The sequence below is a fragment of the Ochlerotatus camptorhynchus genome, unplaced genomic scaffold, assembly GCF_037179485.1.
Source record: "Ochlerotatus camptorhynchus isolate MF236.1 unplaced genomic scaffold, CSIRO-AGI_Acam_v1.1 ptg000443l, whole genome shotgun sequence".
NCBI classification, from domain to species: domain Eukaryota; kingdom Metazoa; phylum Arthropoda; class Insecta; order Diptera; family Culicidae; genus Ochlerotatus; species Ochlerotatus camptorhynchus.
The window spans coordinates 1,602,109-1,614,228 of NW_027040929.1; positions in this window are offsets into that span (position 1 = coordinate 1,602,109).

Genomic DNA, 12,120 nt, shown 5'->3' on the forward strand with positions numbered 1-12,120 from the left:
CACTGCAATCTGCGCTTGATGCCAAATTTTCCAACAACCACTCACTCTCTGCCTCATACTGGCACTACTACGTTTACCTGCCACTTTCCCGGAACGCCTAAACAACAATCGTTATAAACTGAATGCATCAAGGCATCAACAGACCTCTTAGCTCCGAAAATCTGAGCCTGCAAGCAAAAATTATCCACATCACTGTACAGAGCGCACTTGATGGAACTGTACCGTTTTCCAGACCCCGTCGCTACCGGGCGGGATGCATGCACTTGGATGCCTTCTAGTGTGGTCATCCGCAGCGCAGTGTTCAAGTCTCGGCTCGGAATCTAGGTCGACTCAGCTTTTGCACTGAGGCAAGTCAGCAGATTTTAGATACCGTTTCGTGAATTGCAAATATTAATGATATTTAAATGAGATTCGGTTTTATGCTTATTGTTTCGCCATTGCTCCTGCTGATATCGTTGTTGTTGCCGAAGGAGGAGAAGATGCAGCAATCTCGCTCCCAGACTCCTATAACATAATGATGGCTGATGCTGTCTTTTCTCCTTTGGCTAAAGACCAGCAGAGCCTAGCGCTTTCATAGGATCGGATGGGCAAGATAGGCGAGAGTATAGGAGGAACCCGCTCCCGGTGGTGGGTGAAACCGCATAAACCCGGCTGCTGCCTTTTTGCCTGCTGCTACAGATTCCACTTGCCCGATAAGGATTATAATGTCATTGTCATGGTGAGTGAGTGGAATCGTCGTCGTTATCCGGGAATACCTTCCTATTTCTTGTGTGCATTTTCAAGGGGGAGCGGGGCGGAGGTGCGGGAAATGAAAGGGTGAAGACAAAACAATAGTCGAGAATGAGGTACTTTTTCCGGTGGGATCTTGATTAAGGAAAAGAAAAATACAACGACGGCGGTGGACGGCATGAGAGAGAGGGATCTAGGCGAGCTTTTTTCTGTCCGTATTTTCATGTGAGTAAGGAGGATATCTGCGTGGGGGCGGTCGATGATAGCGCTGAGACAAGAGTTGAAGAACGTGATAGTGATTTTGCGGTTTCTGCTGATTGCCGATAGAGACAGAGAGCTGGAACCGGTTTCCTGAGAAATTATTTGTACCACTTATCGGCTATGACGACCCACCTATGGCTCAAAAACTGTGTGCTCTGGCAAATTGCAATTTCTTAAACATGGCCAGTCACAACTTCTGAGACCCCCTCACCCTCCTCAAATGCTACGTCATTTATGCATGTTCCCTAATGGCGGACATTAATCAATATTTTTCCCGCCTGCTATTCGAATCAAACCAAAGATGTTAATTATTTGTCTAACCCCTTCGATCTAGTTGGCGCTGGTTGCAACCAGTAGATCGAGAAACCGGGAATTAAGATACTCACTCAGTGGTGCTAATAAGCTGTTTTTAACAGATTCCATTAGAGCTGATCGCTCTCCAAAGATCGGGATGGTGTGAGACGAGGGCGTACTCATGAATATTAATGATGGCATTTTTTTGAATTTATAAACTGTTTTCTTCCGTAACACACATCATACAGAAATGGTGATAAAGATCAATTAACGGATAAAAGTTGTCCGATTCGAGGCGGTCGCTTCTGTTTCAATTAATTAGATGTGATGTCGGAATGTTGGATAATTAAAGCTTTTACATAAGCAATAGCTATCTCCTCTGGTAGAGTTTATGAAAACAAAATTGTTAGATAATCTAGTTGCTACCACGAGTAGCTTGTCAGTCCCAGTGTTAACAGAAGCACATGGAACGAACTCGTTAAAGCATTCAACTGAGCATCCATTCAACTCGCTTCCACCTGGGAGCCTCATCAAGTAGTTATTTGTGTGGTTTACCATCCTTCCCCGTGGAATAAAGAGAACATAAAATCATTAGTATCCTTGAAAATTCCCAAGTACTGCCAGCGCTTTTTGATCATCATCCTCGCTGTCTTCATCCCAAAAGAAAAATAAACACGGGGACCTCTGAATCCTTTGCATTTCTTCGCGGTTAATTATATATTCCGAAGAATAGTGGAAAACCGCTTTCTTCTTGTTCCGTTCCGGGAATTTTATCCTTAATTAAGTCTCATTACGCTCGACAGAGTTATTCAATTAAAACCACTGCTTATGTACTGCACTACCACGGCGACGACGACGACGACGACGACGTCTTATCGCATCATCATCCGCAGCATCATCCCGGAGGAATCTATGCCACCGAATATCGAACGGGCACGAATGGTGGGGGGGGGGGGGAAGAGGAGGGTGTTTGCGCCAGGAAACTACTTCCCAACAACTCCACTCCACACTTCAGTGTTCTGCCCGAAAGCGGACGAAAGTTTTGCATTGCGAAAAGAAGAAAGTTTTCCCTGGTGCTTTCCAAGGATACAGGCAACAACAACACCCACCAACAACAACAACAACAACATGAACGAAAACCATGTGGCAACAGTCAACAACATCTCGTCAGCTTTTGCATGCGACCGACGCGACCTAGGTTGACGACGTGGCTTAGTCCAATATACGAAAGCAGCAAATGTTTGCACATGTGTAAGTGAATATTTAATCAGGTTTGGCTTCCGCACAGGCGAAAAAGCGAAAAGCGTTGCTGTCTTTGTTTTTAAGGAGGTATTACTTCTTGTGGACGATGAGTACGTCCATATGAGCTTTCTCGGGATTTGTTTGCAAAGCCTACTGGGCTTACTAGTAAAATAGTAATGATAATGTCTCCTAGTTGCTAGTCCAAATGGATATTTGATTTTTTTCTTCTTTGAAATAGAGTTTACAACAGGCAGTCCAATTGCCCCAAAAGAAGCAACATGAAAAACATATGAAATGTTCCATAAACTTCGGCAATTTATATGGATCATTTCATCTTGTTTATTGGCTCATTTCATATTTTTGAGGGAACATTTAATCTTAATTTATTATTTATTTAAGATAACGCTGAGTAGAGCTCATGGGTTTTCAGTACCATCTGCTTTTATTCCTGGGATCGTGAGTAGTTTTCTGGGTTTATAAAATGTTGATACTTGTTTTTCCTCTGTTCGGGACATAAAAGCACTGCGACCAGTAATTTGATCTATCATAGTATATCACATGTCCTGATGGAGTAACATCACTATTGAGAAGTATTCGGTTTTGATACATTGTTCATTCTTACCTTCATCGCAAGGAATAGTTCTAATTCTCTTTACACTACTCAGATTGTTGGAAAAGCGCACCCCTTTGTTAGTCAACATTGGATTCCTTAGCAGCAAAATAAAACAATGACACCGATAATGACCATGCATCAGAACCCTTGTCTTATCCACTTAAAACTAGGCAACAAGGAATAGAAGGTTAGGAATCATATAGACGAAGACTAACTAACTAATTTTCCTTGATTCAAGATCATAATCGGTCCTGACAACCCGAAGACTAATCACTATTAACCCTTTGTCTGTACCTTGGGGTCAATTTGACCCCAGGCCACTTTGATAGACTTTAACATTTTTATTTGTCGATGGATTTTTCTAATTCTTTCACGACTAGGTGCGTCCACCGGAGCTATGTAATACTTGATAAAATTTACTTTAAAAAACTTGAAACAATATTTATTGGAAAACATTTATTGAAATACTCACATTGTCTGTACCTTAGGGTCAATTTGACCCCAAATTCAATTTGCCGTATCTTAACGCATTGTCAATGGATTTCTTAAATTTCAAATGTTTTGTAAAGGTAATTTAGTGGACTTCTCGTTGCAATTATTAGACTTTTTTAGGGGTGGATATCTCGGGGAGGGGTATACCCATGAAATGGCATATTTTGATATAAGAAATGTTTGTATCACGAGATCCCAACCATATAGGATGTTGCTTCTTTCTGTAAAGATGTTTCTGAGCGCAAGTCGTATGAATCTTTTTTGCACACGCTCGATTATTAGATTCCATGATACGTCGTTTGAAGCCCATACAACTGAAGCATTTTCTAGGATCGGCCTTACGAGTGAACAATACAATACTTTTAGACAGTGTGGATCCGTTAAATCCTTGGCAATCTGAGAGATGAAGCCAAGTTGATGATTAGCCTTGGAAATAATCGATGCATAATCGACACCAAGATCCGTTACTTGATCCACTCTGCTAAGAACAGTATCATCGATGTGGTATTCATAAATTAACGGGTCTTTGGACCGATAGAAGGTCATCACATGCCATTTCGCGACGCTGATGACAAGCTTGTTCGAGCGGCACCACTGAACGAACATGTTAGGCAACATTTGCAGGTAAAAACAGTCCTCGATGCAGCGTACCACCACATAGATTTCCGGATCATCAGCATATACGAGCTTGCACTTGTTGCCAAGGGTAGATGCAGCGTCATTGAAGAATAACACAAACAATAACGGCCCCAAATTACTTCCTTGCGGGACACCGGACGTGCTAGCAAATGGCGATGAAACATAAGATCCGTGCTTAACGTTCAGCGTTCTGCCAGTCAAGTACGATGACAACCACGACACCAATCGATTTGAGGCTCCCAATCGCGATAGCTTGCAGAGCAACACTTTATGATCAATTTCGTCAAAAGCCGCCTTTAAGTCCGTATATATTACGTCAACCTGCGCTTTATCTTCCATACACCCAACCGGGGGATGTAAGATTCGCTTACAATTATGTGGGATTCATCCTCAGAGGATGTTAGTGGAGACCGCATGAACCAAGTATGCAATATACCTAGCTGCGGTCCAATGCAAGAAAATTGGAGACCGAAAAATGTAGAGTGTATTAGTGAGGTAAATTATTTATGTCGAAAAAAAGGAGATTGCCGACTGGACTTGAACCACGAACGTTGCGACTTTCAGACCTGTGCTTTATCCACTGCTCTCTCCATGCTTCTGAATATGGATTGCCTAAAAGCAAACATAAAGCGCTCATTTTCTCTCATACTCGACTTCGTATGCTTTTTCTGCTGGAGAGATTCGAGGCAAGTGTGTGCGTCATCCTACAATGTTCTACAATGTGCGTCATTCTACAAGCTTACTGGTATAGTCAAAAGCGTAGATAGAAAACGAAATAAAAAAGACAAAAAACCCTAACATCGCCTGCATGGTAAATTTCTAACATTCGTTGCGATGTTCCTGAACAGAGGATGATAGGAAACGGAACTAACATTCATTGTAATAGATTTTTGGTTTGCGTGTAGCCGAAAAACAGGTAGTAATTAGATCCAGCAAGTTAGTAGCAACAGACCTACCGGGAATAAATCCGTGTTGATCTGACGAAATGTTGTTTTTTTAGCGCGAAGAATTTGATCACTGACGATAATATCGAGAAGCTTCGATGCAGCAGAACGGCACTTTTGTGCACAGGAAACATGTACGATAGTTTCCATCTCATGGAAAATTCACCTAGCTCAAACGAACGGTTGAAAATGAAGGCTAGTGGCTCAGCTACTGCGCATGCGCAGCGACGGAAAACAGCAGGAGGGATACCATCCGGGCCAGGAGCAAATGAATTCTTCAACTTTTTTGAAGCACCGATGATCATTGCAGATGAAATTTCGAACGTGTCTAAATCAACTGCATCCAGCGCGACATTTGATGCAGCCAGTTCGGCCTCGACGTTGGACGATGACACTGGTTCGTAGATGGATGCGAAATGCATCGCGAAGAAATTGCGTGCTTCTTCTTCACTATTGGACTCTTTGCCATCATAGATCATATTAGGCGGAACTGATGAGCTTTTCCTCTTGCTGTTTACGAAACACCAAAACGATTTCAGATCCCGGCGTAAACCAAACTGCACCCTCAAAACGTGTGATTTGTAGAGTGAAGCATTCAACTTTCTGTAACCGTCGCTCGCTCGTTTGAAGTTAGCTTTTGCAAATACGGATTTATGCGCCCGGAAATAACGATTGCGTTCTTTCTTAAATTTCCGAAGAAGGGGCGTACTCCAAGGAAGAGAAACAGGTTTTCTCTTCGTAGGACCATTGGCGGATGATGGCACACAAATTTGAGGCCATGTCATGAACATCCACACTGTTGTAGACTCAATTCCAGTCGAGTCCTGACAGGTAAGCGAAAAGCACATCAATGTCGATTTTGCGGTAATTTAGTGCTCTTTCAAATTCATTTGCCACCGGAAGTGGCCTAGGACATTCAGCTGCAACATTAACGCGAATATCAAGTGGGAGGTGGTGCAGATCTACTAGCAGCAACAGTCGAAGAAGCAAGACGAATGCCATTTTCATCCTCAGGCCAGGCAGTACGAGGTTGATTGTAATCGCCGCACACGAGTACAATGTCATCCAGAGAAGCGTTGTCGCAGAGTTCACGAGCGGTGGCGATGTGTTCTTCAATCACATGAATAAATTTTCAAAAACCTGCAGGGAATTGATGCTGTCGTCTAATCCTGTCTCCGTTAGCATAATGACATCGTAGGTACTGTCGAGAGATGCCAACAAATGTCGTCCAGTTTAGTCCTCAAATCTCTCACGTTTTGATAATAAATCCAGGCATCGATGGTACTGGAACTCCTAGGGAACGAGAGTTCTTCAGAGCAACAATTGCTGTTACTGCAAGGATACTTGCCATGATAGGCAGCTTGGAAGACCCCATCGCCAGCACTAGGGGCCGGGATGACTTGGGTGGCAGGAACGAGAATGCTGTGAGATATTTTCCATGACGGCTACGGGCTCGACTGAGCCAGGCGGGTCAGGGGCTTCCGTACTGCTATGTGTAAGCATTGCTGGTCAAGTTCTTCGCCTTCCATATAGGCCTATAGCGTGAGATTAAGCCTTCCCACCTTCGACAAGATGACAAAAATGTCCAATGGGAAGTTTGTTTGAAATTATCTGAGTAATGTCAGAACATTTTTATGTACCGGAGATGTTTTATTTAAACAGAGCTAAAGTCGAAAAAAATCAGTAACACAGTATTTTACTTCTAATAGCATTTTGGTTTTGGTTTTTTTTTATAATTACTTTATTTGTACAGGCTCAATCGAATGAACTTTACAGAGCCCAGTTATTCTTTGCGTTATACATTATTACTGTCTTATATTTAAAGTTAAAGGAACTGGACCGAGTACTCGCGGTTGTCTCGAGATTGGTGGAGATTTACAATTTTTTGGATTGGAAAAGGGAAGAAGGAGGTTTGAAATGTGGTTCACGATACAACTATTTAATTAATCCTAAAGCATGAAATTATTTCTATTCATCTTGAAAACAAACATTGAAAAAAAAAACCCACACGTACAAAATACAAACTGAACACAAGGTTAATCAAACTTACAATCGTAGGTTAATATCCTTAAAGTAAACATATATGAGTTTCATAAACTCCAGATCGCGTCTAGCCAAAATATCCTGAACTGGAACATTAGGTTGTCTATCTCGAGCCCGAAGGGAATCATAAAAATGTGATCTGACTCCACGATACTCCGCACAAGACCAAAGGATGTGACCAGCGTCCTGGTAACCTTGTCCACACTCACAGAGATTGCTGTCTCCCAACCCCACACGGAACAAGTGAGCGTTTAGACAATAGTGATTGGACATGAGACGAGACATCACGCGTATGAAGTCTCGACCCAAGTCCAACCCTTTGAACCATGCAAACTTCGACACCTTAGGGATAATTGAATGTAGCCATCGTCCCAAGCTCCCTTCACTCCATTGATGTTGCCAGCTAACGAGTGACTGCTGACGATAAATAGAGAAAAATTCACTATAGGTGATTTGTCGATCATAAATGTCGCCTTCCATAGCGCCCACCTTCGCAAGTGAATCCGCCTTCTCATTGCCCAAAATTGAGCAATGCGAAGGGACCCACGCGAAGGTGATGATGAAAGAGCGCACGGATAAAGCACTAAGCAGTTCTCGTATTTTCAAGAGAAAATACAAGAAGTGCTTTACCGGCCTCATGGAACGGATAGCCTCGACAGATCTGAGACTATCCGTAAAAATAAAGTAGTGGTCTGGAAGAAGTGAAGCAATAGTTCAGCCATATATACAGAACAAGGAGCTTCAAGTTTTCGAGAGGCGCTATGAAATTCATTAAATACACCAAAACCAGCGGACTCCTCTATTAGAGATCCATCTGTGAAAAACGTTCTTGCAGAATCAACATGGCCAAGTAGCAGAGTATAATGACGGAGAAATCATAGGACGATGATGCTCTGGAATTCCGTGGATTTCCTGCGTCATAGATAAATTAAAATTCACTGAATTGCCGAAATCGGAGAAGACTACACGATTGGGAATATTTCTTGAAGGGCTGACATCCTGTGTTAAATATAGGTAGTACAAAGTCATAAAACATGTTTGAGGATTTAGCTCTAGAAGCTTCTCAAAGTTTTCGATCACCAGTGGGTTCATTACTTCGCAACGGATGAGGAGCCTCAGAGATAACTCTGAAAAACGGACGGATAGTGGCAACATGCCCGCCAGCACTTCAAGACTCATAGTATGAGTCGAGTGCATGCATCCTAACGCGATACTAAGACAACGATACTGGATCTGTTCCAGCTTGATGATGTGCGTTTTAGCTGCCGACTGGAAACAAAAACTACCATATTCTAGAACCGATAAAATCGTTAGAAGATCTTGTGGATGGGCTCCCCACCACGTTCCGGTAATTGTTCAAAGAAAATTGATCCTTTGTTGGCATTTTCGTCTCAGATACTCAATGTGGGATCTCCAGGTGCATTTGGAATCGAACCAGACTTCGAGATATTTGAAAGACATGGAATGAGTGATGGATTTACCCAAAAGTTGAAGCTTCGGTTGTGCTGGGCTATGTTTCCTTGAAAAAACGACCAACTCAGTTTTCTCCGTGGAGAATTCGATACCTAGCTGAATAGCCCAAGTAGACAAATTGTCCAAGGTATCCTGTAAGGGTCCTTGCAGGTCAACCTCTTTTGGCCCTGTGATAGACACTACGCCGTCATCTGCAAGTTGTCTCAACGTGCAATTATCACTAAGACAATTGTCAATTTCTCTAACGTAGTAATTGTACAAACGGGGGCTTAAACATGAGCCTTGGGGAAGACCCAAGTAGCTTAATCGAAAAGCTGTAGAGTTTCCATGAGAAAAGCTCACATGTTTTTCTGACAGCTGACAGCAAATTGTACAAAAAATTATTCATTAATGGAGACAATCCACAAGCGTGGAGTTTCTCTGAAAGAACTTCAACGGATACTGAATCAAAAGCCCCCTTGATATCCAAGAACACAGAAGCCATTTGCTCTTTCTTAGCAAAAGCTAACTGAATTCCCGAGGAAAGCAACGCGAGACAGTCGTTCGTTCCCTTACCCCTACGGAAACCAAATTGAGTATCTGAAAGAAGGTGGTTCGTCTCAACCCATTTGTCGAGGCGAAAAAGGATCATTTTCTCCATCAATTTGGGAATGCATGACAGCATCGCGATGGGCCGATACGAATTGTGATCCGACGCAGGTCTATCAGGCTTTTTAATGGCTATCACCTTCACTCGTCTCCAATCGTCGGGAACAATATTGAGCTCCAAGAACTGATTGTACAAGTTCACCATGCGCCTCTTAGCGACGTCTGGGAGGTTTTTCAGCAAGTTGAACTTGATTCTATCAGATCCCGGGTCAGCATTGCCACACGAAAGGAGAACGAGTGAAAATTCGACCATTGACTGATTGACTGATTTCGTCTACCGATTTCGCGGTTTCGCGAGGAATCAACTGCGACGGCACGGAATCCGGACTCACTTTTCGCGCGAATTTAAGAATCCATCGATCCTAGTATTCCTCGCTTTCGTTGTTAGTAGACTGGCTACGCATTCTTCGCGCCGTACTCCAAAGCGTATTCATAGACGTTTCGCGCGACAATCCGTCTACAAACTGCGGCCAGTAGCCCCGTTTTTTGGCCTTGATGAGGCTCTTGAGTTCGCGTTCAAGAGATGTGTATGCGTCGAAATGCTCGCGTGTTCCGCGTTTCCGAAAAAGTTTAAACGCGTCGGACTTTTTACGGTAAACCTCCGTGCATTGTTGATCTCACCAGAGCGGTGGTGTTTTCTTACGAATTGACGATCGCGGTACCGGTCGTGTTTGAGCTTGAAGTGCGCTGTCGACGATGAGATTAGAGAGGAAGTTATATTCCTCCAACGGCGGAAGCTCTTCCACTGACGATACTGTATCGTCTATCGCGGATTGGAACTTAGTCCAATCGATGTTACGGGTTAGATCATACGTGACGATACCATTAGAGGATCGACCAGCTAAACGTGTTACTTCTCCATTGTTAAGTATTGTCATGTTGAAGTCGCAGAGATCATAAATCAAAGTAGAACGGTTATCATCGTACAGGTCCCCCATCCTGTACCGTGGGAGTTAAAGTCTCCTATGATCAACCATGGAGTGGGAAGTACCGCACATATGTCGAAAAGTTGTTTGCGATTAACAGAGACTCTAGGAGCAATATATACAGAAGCAATACAAAGGCTCTTACCTTTAATGGTAGCCTGACATGCGACAACTTCAATACCGGGGAATTCGGGAAGATTCACTCTATAGAAGGAATGGCACTTTTTGATCCCCAAAAGTACCCCTTCTCCACGTGAATCCTCACGATCCAATCGAATAATGTTAAAATCGTAAAAAGGGAGATCAATTTCTGAAGAGAGCCATGTTTCACAGAGGGCAAATGCATCGCAATTATTGTTATGGACTAAATACTTGAACGAATCTAATTTCGGAATAAGACTTCGACAATTCCACTGTAGAACAGTGATTTTTTTTTGTTGGAATGAACAAAAGAAATTAGGTCTACATGGCTTTAGTGGAAACATACAGCAATACAACTTTAATTTAACGTGAAAGTATTTAATAATAATTTGCATTGAATTTAAGATGCAGCTGTGTTACATACAGTGAAAAGTTCAATTGAAATTGACTGAATTTTCAACGAACAATGATATAAACTTACACGTGTTAATTTAAGTTTCAATTAATGTTTGATGATGTACTAGCCCAGAAGTGGCTAAAAATCACCATAATAAAGCAACAACATAAATGTTTAATTCATTGTATTATTGATCTTTTATCTTGTAATTTTAGCGGCACCGGTGGTGTAGTGGTAAGCGTGATTACCTCTCACCCCAGTAGGCCTGGGTTCAATCCCAGTCAGCGCCGTCGGGATGTTCTGAGGCATAACATCTCTGATCACGCCTTCCTTCGGATGGGAAGTAAAGCCGTTGGTCCCTGGTTCATGAGTTGATGGGTCGATAGGTAGGGTCCAGGTGTGGAAGCTGTCATCCTGGCGTCGGTAGCATTGGTGCTCAGCACGGAAAAAAAGATCGACGGAAAACAAACCAAAGGAAAAAAAAGAAAAAAAAAATCTTGTAATTATATAGCCAAAAACCTGTCCAATTTTGTAGTCGGAAATTACAAAATATTTTTATCTGTGAATGTTAAAGAGATTATAACAAGTGTTAACCAAAAAGTGTAATCACGTGCCGAAAATCTGCGTGCGACGTCACCTGGAATGGATCATAAACAAACCTAAACCTCCAATATTAACCCAAAAAACTCAGCTGTTTCCTGATTGATTCCTCGATTTCTTAATGAATCTGAAACTCAAAATAAAGCTTTTAATGTTCTTGAATTTTAAACTTTCTACGCATTCAGTGCATATTTGAAACATCAGGATTGAAGCAGTGTAATGAAGAAAGTCCACACATGAACCCATGCTCTTGACGCTTTAAACTTATACATAGAATTTAAATTGATACCATAACATAGGCCCCACAAAGACAGCGATAATCGCACAGCTTGAAATCACTTAATACCTTTTCTTATTATCTGTTTCCCTTTTGCTTTCCAACTTCTAAATAGATAAAAATTAACCTCTAAACGGCAATAATTCGATTTTTATTATACCTTCAAGCTTCGATCCACTCACAGGTATCTTTTTTCGCTTTAATTCCTTTCTTCTTTCAACAACGCGAGAAACCCGAATTAAAAAAAAAAAAGTGGAAAAGAAGACAGGTTGCTTTGGGTCGGTCGTGTGCGTGCCTGGGCGCTATTTAACAGGTCAAAATTTATGAATAGAATTCGTTCCTCACAGCTTCCATTTTTCGTGTAAATCATTCTTCTTGTTTTGATTGAATGGAGATTCTGT